The following is a 16964-nucleotide window of genomic DNA, read 5'->3' on the forward strand; positions in this document are numbered from 1 at the left end:
GTAGCAAAGAGTCAGACAGGACTGAGTGACTAACACTAGACATGGCAAGATAAAATGATTTGCTTTTCTTCTCCTTAATGGTTCAGTCAGAACTAGATCCAAAGAAGCCTGAATCTTAATCAGTTTTGTTTTCCACTACTCCTCTAGGAAAGCCTTAATTTCCCTACTTCCAGAGATCTTCAAAGAGCCTGTCTTTCTACTTGTCAGGAGAGTGGTATGAAAGTGGGATGGATCTTTTGAGCAGATGATATAGAAGCACCTTTCAAACACCAAGATATTATAATTCTATGATTTAAAAAGGGCAGATGGCATTTCCCTGGTGGTCCAGTGGTTAAGAATCTGCCTATCAATGCAGGGGACATGCATTCAATGCCTGGTCTGGGAGGATTCCATAGGCTGCATGGCAATTAAACCCAGGCACCACTTCTAATGAAACCTGAGCTCTAGAGCCCACCTGCCCCAGCTACTAGAGCCCGTGCACTGGAAGAAGAGAAACCACCACATTGAGATGCCCACGCACCACAGCTAGAAAGCAGCCCAACCCACTGAAACTAGATAAAGTCCACGTGCAACAACAAAGACAAATATAATAGGATAAATACAAGAAAATACAAGAAAACATTTTTAAAGGACATGAGTTTGGCCTATGAGAAATAACAGTCTTTTCTTTAACATATTTCAATGCATTTCTGGGGCTCTCTGTCTCCAAACTAATAATTCATATATATATTTAAAATCTGAAATACTATAGTATTTTAGTTAATTACCCCTCAGAGACTGAGAGCTGCAGCATGCATTTATGTCTTCACAGATTCATGTTTTATACATTTAAGGAACTAAGGCTATTTAATTTCAATTCATCCAACCCAAATTCTTTCAAGTATAGTTTCATCTGATTCAACTTATCCTTATTCTATTTTTCTTGTGCTAATATTTACATGTCAGAGAAGGATAAGAATATTTTACTATTTTAATCAATTATACATTAGTAGGAAACATTAAAAACAAAAATATAATCATAGGAAGAGGAAGAATTTTTATTACAGGGCTATATAGGTGAGCTGGGAATATGTTAGTCACTACATGGGATATTTGCCTTCTTTTCCCATGATTATAGCTAAAATATATAAGATGTTTTTTAAAAAAATCAAAGCAAAAGGCAAATATTTTTCAAAAGGAAGAACAGTCTAATGTTAATTGCCATTTCTATAAAAAATTTTGAGGAAAGCAATACAGAGTAGTGGTTGACAGGTCAGATTTGTAGCCAAACTGCCCAAGTCGCTATCTCAATCTGTGTGTTTCTTCACTGTCTTACCTAAGCTGAATCACAAAACTCTTTCTAATTTCTTCATTTCTAAAGTGGGGATGATCATAATAGTACCAAATTCATTTGATGGTTATAATAATGAAAGAATTAAAATTCATAACAATACTTAGAACAATGCTTTGGCACATGGTTTGTGCCTAATAACCTTTGTTAATCAATAATATTTTGTGCTCCTCTTTCTTGTGATGATTAATTACAAAACTCAGTTTTTTAGATTTATATACCTGACAGTTCTTTGAAAACTGATGAATAAATGGCTTTAGACTTAACTGAGGCATAACAATAATCTGCCCATTTATTCTTCTTTCTATTTTTAAATCCTCTAAAATTGTGGAACTCAGATGGGTTACCATCACCATAGTGAAAGGTGAGTGAAAGTGAACCATCACCATCAGTTCAGTTCAGTTCAGTCGAAGCTTAGTCATGTCCGACTCTTTGCGACCCCATGAATCGCAGCACACCAGGCCTCCCTGTCCATCACCAACTCCCTGTCCATCACCAACTCAGGTGTGACTCAGACTCACATCCATCGAGTCAGCAATGCCATCCAGTCATTTCATCCTCTGTCGTCCCCTTCTCCTCCTGCCCCCAATCCCTCCCAGCATCAGAGTCTTTTCCAATGAGTCAACTCCTCGCATGAGGTGGCCAAAGTACTGGAGTTTCAGCTTTAGCATCATTCCTTCCAAAGAAATCCCAGGGTTGATCTCCTTCAGAATGGACTGGGTGGATCTCCTTGCAGTCCAAGGGACTCTCAAGAGTCTTCTCCAACATTACAGTTCAAATGCATCAATTCTTTGGTGCTCAGCCTTCTTCACAGTCCAACTCTCACATCCATACATGACCACAGGAAAAACCATAGCCTTGACTAGACGGACCTTAGTTGGCAAAGTAGTTAAACTCACTTGAACCTGTCAATTTCATTTTGTCCTCATTAAATTTAATTTTTACCTTAGGTTCTTTGCTTTTGAGATCTTGTGAAAGCTTGCCTCATTCTAGGGGTGGAGTGGGGATAGTTCATACAATTTCAAAAGATTTACAATATTACCTTTCACTCCTTTTAAATCCAGCTATATTTAAACCTTTGTGTCATATAAAATAGCATCAAGATTTATTACTATCCATATAATTAGCCAATTTTCCCAATGCCAGAGATTAAGCCATCCATGCACAAGATGGTCAGCATCTTTATCATACACCAAGTGCTCATACGTTACCAGTTCTATATCGGGACTCTTGAATATAATCCATTGTCTATTTCTTTTTCTTTTCCTGTGCCTTACCATACTTTTAACTTTTATAAAAATATAACAATAGTCATTCTTTGCTGAGAAATATGTATCACTTAGGAAGACTCAGAGGGAGAGGGAGAGGGTGAGATGATTTGGGAGAATGGCATTGAAACATGTATAATATCATGTAAGAATCGAATTGCCAGTCTATGTCCGATGCAGGATATGGCACGCTTGGGGCTGGTACGCGGGGATGACCCAGAGAGATGTTATGGGGAGGGGGGTAGGAGGGGGGTTCATGTTTGGGAACGCATGTACACCCATGGTGGATTCATGTCAATGTATGGCAAAACCAATACAGAACTGTAAAGTAAAATAAAAAATAAATTTTAAAAAAAATAAAATAAAACTGTAGAGTATAATGAGAAACCTATTTTAAAACAAAGAAACAAAAGGAGAAGAAATCCAGTCACTGAGGAATCAGGAAGTCAGGAAGAATGTGGATGACATTAGTACTCTAATGAAAAGCTGATTAATTCTCAAACTGAAACTATTGTTTGAATTACATGTCTAATCTTCACGAAGCTGACCGCATGTGACATTCAGACAGCTGTTTCAGCCCATTTATCATCCATTAAAGGTAGTACCTTACATTACCAATGCAAAACTTGATCATTAGCAATACACCCTGAAGAATCAGACATCATAACACGGAAATTGTCAATAGGTCCCAGATGCCTTGGTGTCACCCTGACAGGTGGCATACTTAGAGCGTGCCACCCTCACCTTTCTCAGACTTGGTTGTGGGTATGAGATAAGAAAGGGAGTGAATGAAAACTCAACAAAAAGCACTAAATCACTTAAAAAATGTAAATAACCAAAAGCTGCTTTCCATGTGACACATTTTTGTCCGCGCACTGTTATCTCCAGACAACATTTCGAAAATGTATCCCTTTCTATCTGTTGCTAATATTGTAATCGTTCTTTATCCTGGGATTTTCATAAGGATTCTGGAGGATTTGAGGAAGACCAATTAATCAATGCCAGAGTGGATAATGATTTATGACCAGCGTAAAAATAGGAGTGCATACATTTCAATGTGGTCTCTTCTCTCTGTTGATCAGAATTTTTTTTCTTTCTATTGGAATGCCTCCAAACATCTTGCTGGCAAAGAGGGTGTATTTTTTGAGATAGCAAAGTTGTTTATTGAGCCACTGAGTTCAATCAGCATCAGTAACTCCTGCAGTACAAGGAAAATTGGAAAGAAAAGGCTTAGTGTAAATTCTTCGAATATGGAGCAATCCATTAGCTGGTTCAGCAAGTCACAGAATGGACCTTATAATATGAAACATGGCATCTGGAATGTGTGTGTGTCTGTCTTTTAAAATATATGGGACAGTCTCTTCTTATGCAAGCATTTTTATTATGCTGCCACATTTATACCCAGGTATTTGGATAGCACTGCTGGCATAGCTCTCCCAGCCAAAACAAAAAAACAGATATAATTTTTCCTTGAGTTCTACTTTTATCCTTCAAGATGTCTGGCTCAAATATTCAATTAGATTTTATCACCTTTGTTTCCAAATCATAAATTGTTTGACAAATACCATATCATTGATGTGTATCATAGAATAAGATAATATCTTATTTCGTTGATGAGTGATTATGGTATACTACCTTTATACTGCTGAGATTTATGGTACTCTATTCAGCAAGAGCTGCTATAGGATGGTGAAATGAACAGTAATAAAGTTGGCAGGCTGAATGCTGCAAAGTGTGTCTAATGTCTGAAAAAGGAGTCTGCTTTTATGCAAATATAAATTGGCTGTGAAGCTTGTAATTCTGGAATCCAAACATCGAGTTTGTGTCCTCTGTGTGACCCACTGTGATTTGAAAGACAGAATGGAGATAACGGGTGGAGAGGGTGAGGATCGAGAAGGAAAATATTAATGCTATTTGTAGATAGTTGTTAAAGGTCAGTTCTTATTAAAGAAAAAGACAGGAATAGACTCCCACTAAATTACAATCTTAGTAATAGAAGAGTAAAGGACTGTTGTTACTTTTCTATAGCAACAATGAGGGTTATCTAATATCCAACAGAGCCTTTGGTATTGAGTAAATAGGAGATTTAATTTTATTAAGTGTTGTGCATACTGTGGTGGTTTAGTAGCTAAGTTTGTCCTACTGTTGTGACCTCATGGACTGTAGCCTGCCAGGCTCCTCTTTCCATGGGATTCTCCAAGCAAAGATACTGGAGTGAGTTAACATTTCCTTCTCCAGGGGATCTTCCTGACCCAGGAATCGAACCTGGGTCTCCTACATTGCAGGCAGATTCTTTACTGACTGAGCTATAAAGGAATCCCTAACAGTATTCCTTTTGTGAAGGAATAACAATCAACAGACAGGGAGTGGTGCCTGGTAGATCAGACCTACTGAAATCCAAGGGTTGGTACCCAAAGTCTATTTTAAACCATAATAAAGAGGTTACTGAGTCCCCCATATAGCAGTTAATGTAAGAACTGAGAACTCTTTCTTTATACCGCTGTACTGATTACTGACTGCTTGCCATGTCTGATATTCTCCTTCTTCTAAAATTCTTGCTATCTGTTAATGGTTCTTTCAGTAGTAGCTGTGATTTCATGATTCCATCTCCTAAGCACCACCATTGGTCCAAGGGTGAGAACCTGACCAAGCTGGTAAAAATAGAATTCCCTGATGTTTAAGTCACTAGTCCAGGATTGGGAATTCCATCCTATCAGACTAGTCAGGATAAGTCTATCTCTCTGAGATTTGAAAACTTAAGGTGAAAAATACAGAATCTATTAAAAACCATGTTTTTCTGCCCTACAAAGGAAGGTCTTATAGCTTTTCTGTATTGAGAAAAAAGATTTGAGTAGACAAATGGCAGCTAAGTTGGTCCTTTAAGTCCCGTTTCTAGGGGTTCTTAAGCCTCATCTGCACTCCTAGCTTTCTTATACATCAGACATTCATCTCTACCTTCTATTCCTTGAGCTAAAACATTCCTTGTTTTACATAACCAATTCAATTTGGGATTTTGTAATTACCACCAGAAGTACTAATATAATTTCCAAGGAAGATCAACAGTTTTCAGATCGTGAAGAGAAGGAATGTTACATAATAACTATGGTGTATATTAAAAAAAGTTATTGGGCAAGATTTGTGTCTAGGACTGACCCCAACTTTTTCTTAATAAAATTATTTATGTAAACTATATTTCAGAGGTTAAATAATGCTGCAGAGCTTTTAATGGTTAAGTGTGACACATATTGGTAGTTCAGTTAAGTTCAGTTCAGTTCACTTCAGTTGCTCAGTCGTGTCCAACTCTTTGCGACCCCATGAATCACAGCACACCAGGCCTCCCTATCCATCACCATCTCCTAGAGTTCACTCAGACTCACATCCATCAAGTCAGTGATGCCATCCAGCCATCTCATCCTCGGTAGTCCCCTTCTCCTTCTGCCCCCAATCCCTCCCAGCATCAGAGTCTTTTCCAATGAGTCAACTCTTCCCATGAGGTGGCCAAAGTATTGGAGTTTCAGCTTTAGCATCATTCCTTCCAAAGAAATCCCAGGGTTGATCTCCTTCAGAATGGACCGGGTGGATCTCCTTGCAGTCCAAGGGACTCTCACGAGTCTTCTCCAACACCACAGTTCAAAAGTATCAATTCTTCAGCGCTCAGCCTTCTTCACAGTCCAACTCTCACATCCATACATGACCACAGGAAAAACCATAGCCTTGACTAGATGGACCTTAGTCGGCAAAGTAATGTCTCTGCTTTTGAATATATTATCTAGGTTGGTCATAACTTTTCTTCCAAGGAGTAAGCGTCTTTTAGTTTCATGGCTGCAGTCACCATCTGCAGTGATTTTAGAGCCTCCCAAAAATAAAGTCTGACACTGTTTCTACTGTTTCCCCATCTATTTCCCATGAAGTGATGGGACCAGATGCCATGATCTTCGTTTTCTGAATGCTGAGCTTTAAGTCAACTTTTTACTCTCCTCTTTCACTTTCATCAAGAGGCTTTTTAGTTGCTCTTCACTCTCTGCCATAAGGGTGGTGTCATCTGCATATCTGAGGTTATTGATATTTCTCCTGGCAATCTTGATTCCAGCTTGTGTTTCTGCCAGTCCAGCGTTTCTCTTGATGTACTCTGCATATAAGTTAAATAAGCAGGGTGACAATATACAGCCTTGACGTACTGCTTTTCCTATTTGGAACCAGTCTGTTGTTCCATGTCCAGTTCTAACTGTTACTTCCTGACCTGCATACAGATTTCTCAAGAGGCAGGTCAGGTGGTCTGGCATTCCCATCTCTTTCAGAATTGTCCACAGTTTATTGTGATCCACACAGTCAAAGGCTTTGGCATAGTCAATCAAGTAGAAATAGATGTTTTTCTGGAACTCTCTTGCTTTTTCCATGATCCAGCAGATGTTGGCAATTTGATCTCTGGTTCCTCTGCCTTTTCTAAAACCAGCTTGAACATCAGGGAGTTCACAGTTCATGTATTGCTGAAGCCTGGCTTAGAGGATTTTGAGCATTACTTTACTAGCATGTGAGATGAGTGCAATGGTGCAGTAGTTTGAGCATTCTTTGGCATTGCTTTTCTTTGGAATTGGAATGAAAACTGACCTTTTCCAGTGCTGTGGCCACTGCTGAGTTTTCCAAATTTGCTGGCATATTGAGTGCAGCACTTTCACAGCATCATCTTTCAGGATTTGAAACAGCTCCACTGGAATTCCATCACCTCCACTAGCTTTGTTCATAGTGATGCTTTCTAAGGCTCACCTGACTTCACATTCCAAGATGTCTGGCTCTAGATTAGTGATCACACCATCATGATTATCTGGGTCGTGAAGATCTTTTTTGTACGGTTCTTCTGTGTATTCTTGCCACCTCTTCTTAATATCTTCTGCTTCTGTTAGGTCCAGACCATTTCTGTCCTTTATCGAGTCCATCTTTGCATGAAATGTTCCCTTGGTATCTCTAATTTTCTTGAAGACATCTCTAGTCTCTCCCATTCTGTTTTTTCCTCTATTTTTTTGCACTGATCGCTGAAGAAGGCTTTCTTATCTCTTCTTGCTATTCTTTGGAACTCTGCATTCAGATGCTTATATCTTTCCTTTCCTCCTTTGCTTTTCGCCTCTCTTCTTTTCACAGCTGTTTGTAAGGCCTCCCCAGACAGCCATTTTGCTTTTTTTGCATTTCTTTTCCATGGGGATGGTCTTGATCCCTGTCTCCTGTACAATGTCATGAACCTCATTCCATAGTTCATCAGGTACTCTATCTATCAGATCTAGGTCCTTAAATCTATTTCTCACTTCCATTGTATAATCATAACGGATTTGATTTAGGTCATACCTGAATGGTCTAGCAGTTTTCCCTACTTTCTTCAATATGAGTCTGAATTTGGTAATAAGGAGTTCATGATCTGAGCCACAGTCAGCTCCTGGTCTTGTTTTTGTTGACTGTACAGACCTTCTCCATCTTTGGCTGCAAAGAATATAATCAATCTGATTCGGTGTTGACCATCTAGTGATGTCCATGTGTGGAGTCTTCTCTTAGAGACAATTTTATTCATTTTATAATGTGATTACATCAAATAGAGGATATTAAACCATTAGTCTTTATTCCAGCTGACCAAAAACTTTGTAAATTTTCTATATGCAAATTAGTACAAACTTAGTTGGATGACCATTAAGTAAAAATATAAATGCAAAATTAAAAATGGAGAGATTTGAGTTGCTTATTTCCATTTTTTAATTTTTGAAAAAAATGTTTGGCCAATTCTCCAACTAGGGATCAAACCATGGCCCCTGCATTAGAAGTGCAGAGTCCTAACCACAGGACAACCAGGAAAGTCCCTCGAGCTGCTTATCTCTTTTGCAGAGCAAGTTCTATGATATTTCCCCCTGATTTTTGTTGTTGTTGTTATTTAGAATCATTTGCGGCTAACATGCAACAAACACTGAAGATGGAACTCACAATCATGTGGAAGAAAGTAACCGTGAAATCTAAACACCACAGAGAGAGAGATGAGAGAAGAATACCCACTTATCAGGGTTATGTTGTTAATATAAAAGAATTCATATCCAAGAATGTATCTTTTTGGAATGAGAAGGTCATCACAGTACACTAGGTGTAGGTAAAGCCTTTCTCCATCCCAGTTCATTCTTCATATTTGTGCTGATTTAGAAACCTTTATATTTATTCTTGTCTTTTGCTTCCTCTTCTCTATCTTCCTCAGCTCTCTACAGATCCACTGATTTCCCATATGAAGATTCAGCATCCCAACTTTCCTGAATTAATCCCAGTTGAACTAGTATATTTTGGTAGCAGCCATAACACCCTCTCCTTAATTCCCACTGAATCCAATGGGGCTATGAAGAATTGTTATGGTCCTAGACTTATTATTAAGGGTCCAGGCGTTACTCTCTCCCACATATTGCTTGCTGCTAATTTCTGTAAAATAAAAATAGCGCTATATATTCCATGGGGTCACTGTGATGATTAATTTTTAAAATGGAGAGAAAATACTTAGGCAAATAACTCTCATAATATTAATATATCTATAGTTTTTATATTTGTTAGTGATACCCATACTTGGTATTATTTCTTTGCCATATTAACTATTTGCAGGCATTATCTTCAAAGGCTAAGTGATGGGTACCTCTGTCTCATCCAAATTAATGACCAGTTTTCAGAATAATTGCTCTTGCAGTATTCCCCCATCTGAGTTCATTAGTTCAGCAATTCATTTATCCAAGCTAATATTTTTCAAAAAGAAGCAGGACAAAGAAGGCTTACATTAAAGATAAGAAGTGAGGCATGGAGATAGCAGAGATGACTCAGCTAGTTCAGCCTCAAGAGAGAAGGAGGCCACAGAGTGGTCATATACAAATATGATAATAAGGACATGAGTCTTTATTCCTGAAATGGGATGAGAAAGACTGAAGGAAAGAGGTCAGAGTATCTTGCTAGTTTTTCCAAACTATAATCATAACCCCTGCTCTTAAGAAGTATGTATATAAAAGAGAAGACTGGCACATAAATATACAATGAAATACAGGCTCCTAAGTGTTATATAGGTAAATATTTATGACCAGGTATTATATGTAAAACACAGTGACACATCAGTGTGCAAAAACTGACTCTTGTCGTGTGTGTGCAGTTGTGTTCAACTCTTTGGGGCCCCAGGGACTATCGCCAGCTGCACTCCTCTGTCCATGGGATTTCCTGGCAAAAATACTGGAGTGAGTTGCCATTCCTCCAGGGGATCTTCCCGAGCCGGGAATCGAACTCACGTCTCCCACAGCTCCTTGCATTGCAGGCGGATTCTTTACCTGCTGAGCCATTGGGAAAGCAGGTTCTAATCTGTGCACAAAATCTAATCTGGTACATATTCATTCATCTCAACTTTCAGTGACATCATAATGCTACAAATCAGGTCCTTTTTCCTTTTTTTCTAACCTAGAGACCTGTTTGTTTGCTTTTTTTTTTTTTTAACACTTACCAGAAAAACACAACTTAAGTCATTTAAACCTGATTTAATGTTCAAATCAAATTCACCTTTTTTTATATCATACATAACCACATGATGTAGGTACTATTACTATCTCTTTTTCACAGATGCATTGTTTTAAAGTTTTTGTGACTTACCCAAGGAAGTTAGTGGTCATATCAAATTTTGAATTCAATCTAATTCCAGAATCTGCAACTCTGAACATGAAACAGCCCACAAAGGGCTATGTATGGAGATGGTACCTTTTATCAAAAGGCTTCACAAAACTGCTGTTCAGTTTTTCTCTGAACAGGAGAAGGAATGGGCTGCAGAGTTATGGGGAAGCATAGAAGCTGGATGTTCTAGCTTTGCCCTAAATGAGAGAGGGAAAGGAGCCAAGAAAGATTTTGATCCTTTCACACTGCTAAGATTGACCTGCTTTTAGCTTATCTCCAGTTACATTTTTATGAATTTAAAAAAAAAAAAAAAAAACTCCTCACTAACTGCAAACTGCTTTCTTCCAAATATCCAGGCCAGTATCTTAAGTTATTTTTAACACTTTTCTTTCCTTTAGAAATGTGACCCAATTAATTGGTGTGATTGAATTAATCAATAAATATGAGCTCTACTTTAAAAATACACCCAGAGTCTGACCTCTATTAATCAACTTTCAATGCTATCAGCCTCCCCCAGACTATCTTTTTTCTCCCTGCAGTAGTTTTTTGTTGTTGTTGTCAGTTTCTTTGATTCCATTCTTGTCCTGTGGAAACTTGACTTCACAAAACATCCAATGAAGTAAAATCGTCATTTCTCTGCTTAAAACTCAGCAATGGCATTCTGTCTCACTCAGAATAAAGTCTTAAGTACTTATCATACTTGTGTTTCAGCAGAACTACACCGGCTGAGTTATTTGACACTGAATATCATGAGAAGAGAGAATTACTTCTACAGAACTGGAGCTGGAGTCAGAAGTCTAGGACTCTGGGAAGGTATCCCGGGAATGGACAGAGCCAAGTAGATCTATGGTAGGAGAAACTCCACCTCAACCTCAAAAGGCTGATATATAGATAGAGTACATCACACCATAGAGTTGTCTAGATCAAGGCGTAAGAATGTTGAATATTCATATCTATTATTACATACCATTTATTACTATTTAAGAGCTCTGCCTAGAGGGACAGAAGTTCCAAGCTAATCCCCACCCTATTTGTGCAAGTTGAATAAACTCAACATCACGAAGACATTCATGTAGAGAGGTAGGTTCTGGGTGTTGGAATCAGAGTAAACGTGGAATTTGTAAAGTGATCCTAGTAAATATATAGGAAGCCCAGTGTCTGCTATAATTCCCCATTTCAAGGTAAGATCCATTCAATCCTCACACTAAATTCAATGTACTGGTTCTTCAGATGGTGCCTGGTAACATTTAAAAAAAAAAATAATAATACTTGAAAGATTTGAGGTTAAGCTACAACCAGCCAACTAGCCTCAGTTAGCGGAGGCTTAGATAATATGCAACATCTATCTCCTTTCACTCACCCTTGGCCAACACTTCCAAAGCCCTGGATTAATTAAGTGGTGGGGAGATGCAGGTGTTTATACCTCAAGCGACTGAGCCTTTGGTACTGTGCCCCTGTTTGGCTCTGATCTTTTCATGGTTAAAACAGACTTGAGCTCTCTAAGGACATTGTAATATATTTCCAGAGGTTAAGCTACACTGCTTTCTGCCTCTTTGTATAAAAGCAGTTCTACTTCCTCATAATGGTCAGAGTCAGTTACCGCTGCCAACATGGTAACTTTCTTGTCTGCTGGTCTACTTGGAATGAGGAGCCCAACATGGCCAGGTAGACATCATAATTTTTGAACTGTAGACCTGCCAAGTTTAAAAGGGCTTCCCTCATAGCTCAGTTGGTAAAGAATCCGCCTGCAATGCAGGAGACCCTGGGTCGGGAAGATCCACTAGAGAAGGGATAGGCTACCACTCTAGTATTCTTAGGCTTCCCTTGTGGCTCAGCTGATAAAGAATCCACCTGCAGTGTGGGAGACCTGGGTTTGATCCCTGGGTTGGTAAGATCCCCTGGAGAGGGGAAAGGCTACCCACTCCAGTATTCTGGCCTGGAGAATTCCATGGGCTATACAGATATCATAATTTGAGAACTGTAGACCTGACAAGTTTAAAACTGAAAGGACAGAAGGCACACATTCTCTAAATGAGTCACTAGGAGTGATGACAAGAGCAGGGGTGGGGTCCCTTCTACTTTCATCCTATCATTTCTGGTTTAGGTTTTCTTATTATCTGAGACTCAGGACAAAACTGGATAAAGGTATATACCATATCTGAAAGGGATCCTGCAACAAAGCAAGGTAGTATTTATAAGTTGGAACTTTTGTTATGCCTTTGAGTGATCGTTGCAGCATTGTATCAGACTAGCAGGCTCTAGTGCTACAGAAAATGGTAGAGCTAGTGATCCTTTGAGACATGCTCAACATTACAATTATTTTAGGACTTCCCTGGCAGTCCAGTGGTTAAGACTCTGTGCTTCTAATGCATGGGGTGTGGGTTCTATTCCTGGTTGAGGAACTAAGACCCCACATGCAGCACAGAGTGGCATATATATATAATATATATATATATATATATTATATATATATATAAAAGCTTTTATCCAAACTGTATCCTTTGGTGTGAAGAAATATTATATAAGATAAACTGAAAGTCACTCAGACGTGTCCTATTCTTTGTGACCCCATGGACTATACAGATCATGGAATTCTCCAGGCCAGAATACTGGAGTGGGTAGCCTTTCCCTTCTCCAGGGGATTTTCCCAACCCAAGGATCGAACCCAGGTCTCCCGTATTGCAGGCGGATTGTTTACCAGCTGAGCCATCAGGGAACCCCAATATTATATAAGATAAAATGCCAGTAAATCAGACACACTGTACATCTTTAAAACTAACCAAGACATTAATGGCAGGAAATGAAAACACATATCAACATATCTGTCAATTACTATCCATTCTAGAGTGGATGGGGCCTGCAATGCAGGTATAATCAACCTGCTACCAAGTGGCTGATGGATCTTGAATACTGATAACATATCAAGAGCCCAGCATCACAATTTGTTGACAAGTTGGATACTTAGCAGTGATAGTAGCTATATCTGGAATTCCCTGGTAGCTTAGTTGGTAAAGAATCTGCCTACAGTGCAGGAGTGAAAGTGAGAGTGAAAGTTAAGTCGTTCAGTCGTGTCTGACTCTTTGCGACCCCATGGACTGTAGCCCACCAGGCTCCCCCGTCCAAGGGATTCTCCAGGCAAGAATACTGGAGTGGGTTGCCATTTCCTTCTCCAGGGGATCTTCCCGACCCAGGGATCGAACCCAGGTTAGAGGCAGACGCTTTAACCTCTGAGCCACCAGGGAAGACTGAGTTCAATTCCCATATCAGGAAGATCCCTTGGAGAAGGAAATGGCAACCCACTCCAGTATTCTTGCCTGGAGAATCCTCGTGGACTGAGGAGTCCGGTGGCCTACAGTCCATGGGGTCACAAGAGTCAGACACAACTTAGCGACAAACCACCACCATCTCCAGCAGCTGCATCAAATTTGTCAGAATAAGCCCATGTTATTGCATTCATCTATCGACTCTTTCATGGCTAGTCCATTTTTCGGTCTGTTATGTGAACCATGCCAAAAATGAGTGCAGAGGGTATCTGTCATACCCAACTAAGTCATTCTGTTCATCTGCTGGTTTAGTACCCCCTATGTAATGCATTCTATCTGGTTTGCATTAATGTGGTCTACAAAACTCTGCACACAGTCTGATGACTCCCGTGGATCCAACCATATGCCTTTGATCTAGACTTTCTGTTCAAGTCTTGCTCTTTCCAAGCCACTGATCAGCCAGCCAAGCCTTTTACCACCAGTCAGGGATCTGAGTATGTCTCTTATCACAGGCCACTTCTTTCTCCATGTGAGATCGAAGACAAGATGGAATACAGAAGTTCTGTCTTTTGGGAGGATTTTTTTCTTGCCACTGTCTTTCAGTACCCATTATGCATAGGGCTGTGATATGGCAGGAATGCCCAGACCATCAGGATCTCCTTGGACTATATTATGACATAGAAGGAGAGTTCAAATTACACTGATCAAGACTGGATTGGATATTAGTTACTGTATGCCGTCATTATAGGGCTTCCCAGATGGCTCAGTGGTAAAGAATCTGCCTGCCAATGCAGCAGACGTGGGTTTGATCCTTAGGTTGGGAAGATGCCCTGGAGAAGGGAATGGCTATCCACTGCACTATTCTTACCTGGAGAATTCCATGTACAGAGGAGCCTGGTTAGCTACAGTCCATGGGATCACAGAGTCTGGACACGACTGAGCATACATACATGCCCTCAATACAAACGTATTTATCCAAATTAAAAACTCAGGGCTAAGCACCTGCATGATTGCAGCAGCCTCTTGGTTCCCTAGGGCTGGGCTCAGACCAGCAGAGGCTGCATCCAGACACCAGGAATTCACTGACACCCCTTTCTGGAAGCCAGGCCTGGGTACTAGACCCTGAGAGCAGCTCCTGGCCCCTTCGGATCTCTGACCTCCACCCTGCTGGGCCACCCCTGGCCTTGAGGAGGACTTGAGAGAGTGCATCCGGACAAGGCCCAGGTCCTCCCAGGCAGGGCTGTGGAGAGCGGTCAGGCTGGAGATCCACCCACCCCTGGGTGCAAGGTGTAGGTGGGTCCCCAGCTCGCCATCATCATCAGGGATGGCATTGACTGGCCTTATGGTATAGAGTTCCAGGCCGTGTTGCAGCACCTGCAGCCAATAGCAGAGAACACCTATGAGTATTTCACCAAGATCACCTCGACTCTGAGAGTGGCATCAACTGGGGCAGAGTGGTGGCTCTGCCAGGCTTTGGCTACTGCCTGGCCCTGCATGTCTACCAGCATGGCCTGACCAGCTTCCTCGGCCAGATGACCCACTTTGTGGCCAACTTCCTGTGGCATCACTGCATTGCCGGGTCGACTGAGCAGAGGGGTGGCTGGGAAACAGCCCCCATCAAGAACATAGTGATAGTTCTCACTGTATTTTGTTTGGGCCAGTTTGTGATAGGAAGATTCTTCAAGTCATGACTCCTAGTGGGGCACTTTGGAATAGGATTTGGACTTTGGCCCAGACCTCTCCCCTCACCTCCTCTCCTGCAGGCCTCCCCGTACCCACCCACCCTGCCTTAAAAGCACTGGAAGCTTCAGTAACTGGGCAATCCAGTTTTGGAGGGCCCCTGCCCAGGGGTCCACCAGACTGCCAGGGTGCCCCACCATTGCATGGTGCTAATGGGCCCCCTCTCAGAGAGAGACTGTGGCCTCCTCCCTTAGCTCTCTGGGACCCCCTCAGCCCTGTCTGCTGGGTGTGAGGGACATTGATAACTTGGGAAAGCAAGTGGCTGGGAACCACTTCTCCCCAAGGAGTTGTTAAGGGTGGTAGCTTTTTATAATTATCCTTGGGAGGGCATCCGCCATTCCCTCCACTCTGCCTAAAGCCCAGACATCTGGGGTGTGGGGGGTTAGTAGCTCTATTCTTCTCCTGAATTCAGCAGTTCTGGAAGGCAGAACTTGAAAGCTCGGCCTAGAGCCCAGTTCCTGGCCCTTCCTAAGCATCATGTCCCCCAGGAACAGGACTGGTGGGGGGGGATGAGGTACTGCTCAGCTCTCCCCACCAGCCCCTATTCCCACTCCCTGCCCCCTGCCCGCCACCACCCCCATGGCCCGTATTGCCTTTGCAGTTGGACTCTCAGAGATTCAGGGGGGTGGGGGGTGCAGTGAGTGTGGAGGGGGTACAGACCAGAGCTCAGCACCTGCCAAGCCTGCCTCCTATGGTCCTCATGCCCTCCCTTCCTCTCCCCTGCTATCATTTGATCCCACCCCAGCAAGTGAAGCACAAGTGAGGCTCACCACATCCCCATCACTCCCGAGAAGGAAGGCAGGTGTCTTGGATGAGTGGAGTGCTGAGGCCCTCACATCACCCGGACTACAGGGTTTAGGACTGTGGTTTGTTGTTATCAGGGAAAGCGGGGTGGGGAGTGCATCTTGAAGTTTCTGAGTGAGAGAAGGGCTGTTAACACCCCTAGTACCCCAAGTTTGGGAGTATACCCTGTGGCCTGGGCACAGCGTAATCTGGGGGTATGCATAGAGGAACTGTGAATACTTGAATTCTGCCCCCAACCTATACTCTCTGCACCCCACACCTGCCTGAGCCCCTCCTGATGGTGGAGTACAAGTGCCTCATCTAACTTGCACAGCTGTGGGATTCAGAGGTCAGAGGAGAGGAGTTCTTGATTAAATACAGGGAGGGGATGCAGATGGAGACAGCCAGCCACCTCCCACACCCTGAGTGTGTCTGAAAATAAACTGCAAACCCCCCTCCCGCCCCGAAACAAACCAGTCTCAGGGTTGGAGAGGAGGAATGACCACAAGATAAGACTGTGTTTTCTCTACAATTGGACAAGGATCTCATTTACCACATGACATTCTACTACAGTGGGTGGGCACAAGGGGATTTGGGGTTCTTGGTAACCAACAACTTTGAAAAATTCTGCATATTCACCTTATCCTAACGGACACAGATCCCTTTGAGTAAGGTTGGGTGAATTCCTATTGCATTTCAGGATTCTTCTTCAAATGCACCTGTATCTTTTTCAGTCAAGTTAAGGTCTGGAAACTGGGTGGAGAATAATGATTTTCCGCTGGCGTGGTTAATATTAGTTTTTCTGCCTTCAGTCTTTCTTGATTATATATATTAAGTTACACTTAGTTGGTTCTCCATATATCTGGTTCTTAGGGAGGGTGTGGTGTATTAGCCATCACGATAGATCCTGAGTCAGTCAGGATCTAT

Source organism: Oryx dammah, unplaced genomic scaffold (assembly GCF_014754425.2).
Source record: "Oryx dammah isolate SB20612 unplaced genomic scaffold, SCBI_Odam_1.1 HiC_scaffold_2, whole genome shotgun sequence".
Lineage (NCBI taxonomy): Eukaryota > Metazoa > Chordata > Mammalia > Artiodactyla > Bovidae > Oryx > Oryx dammah.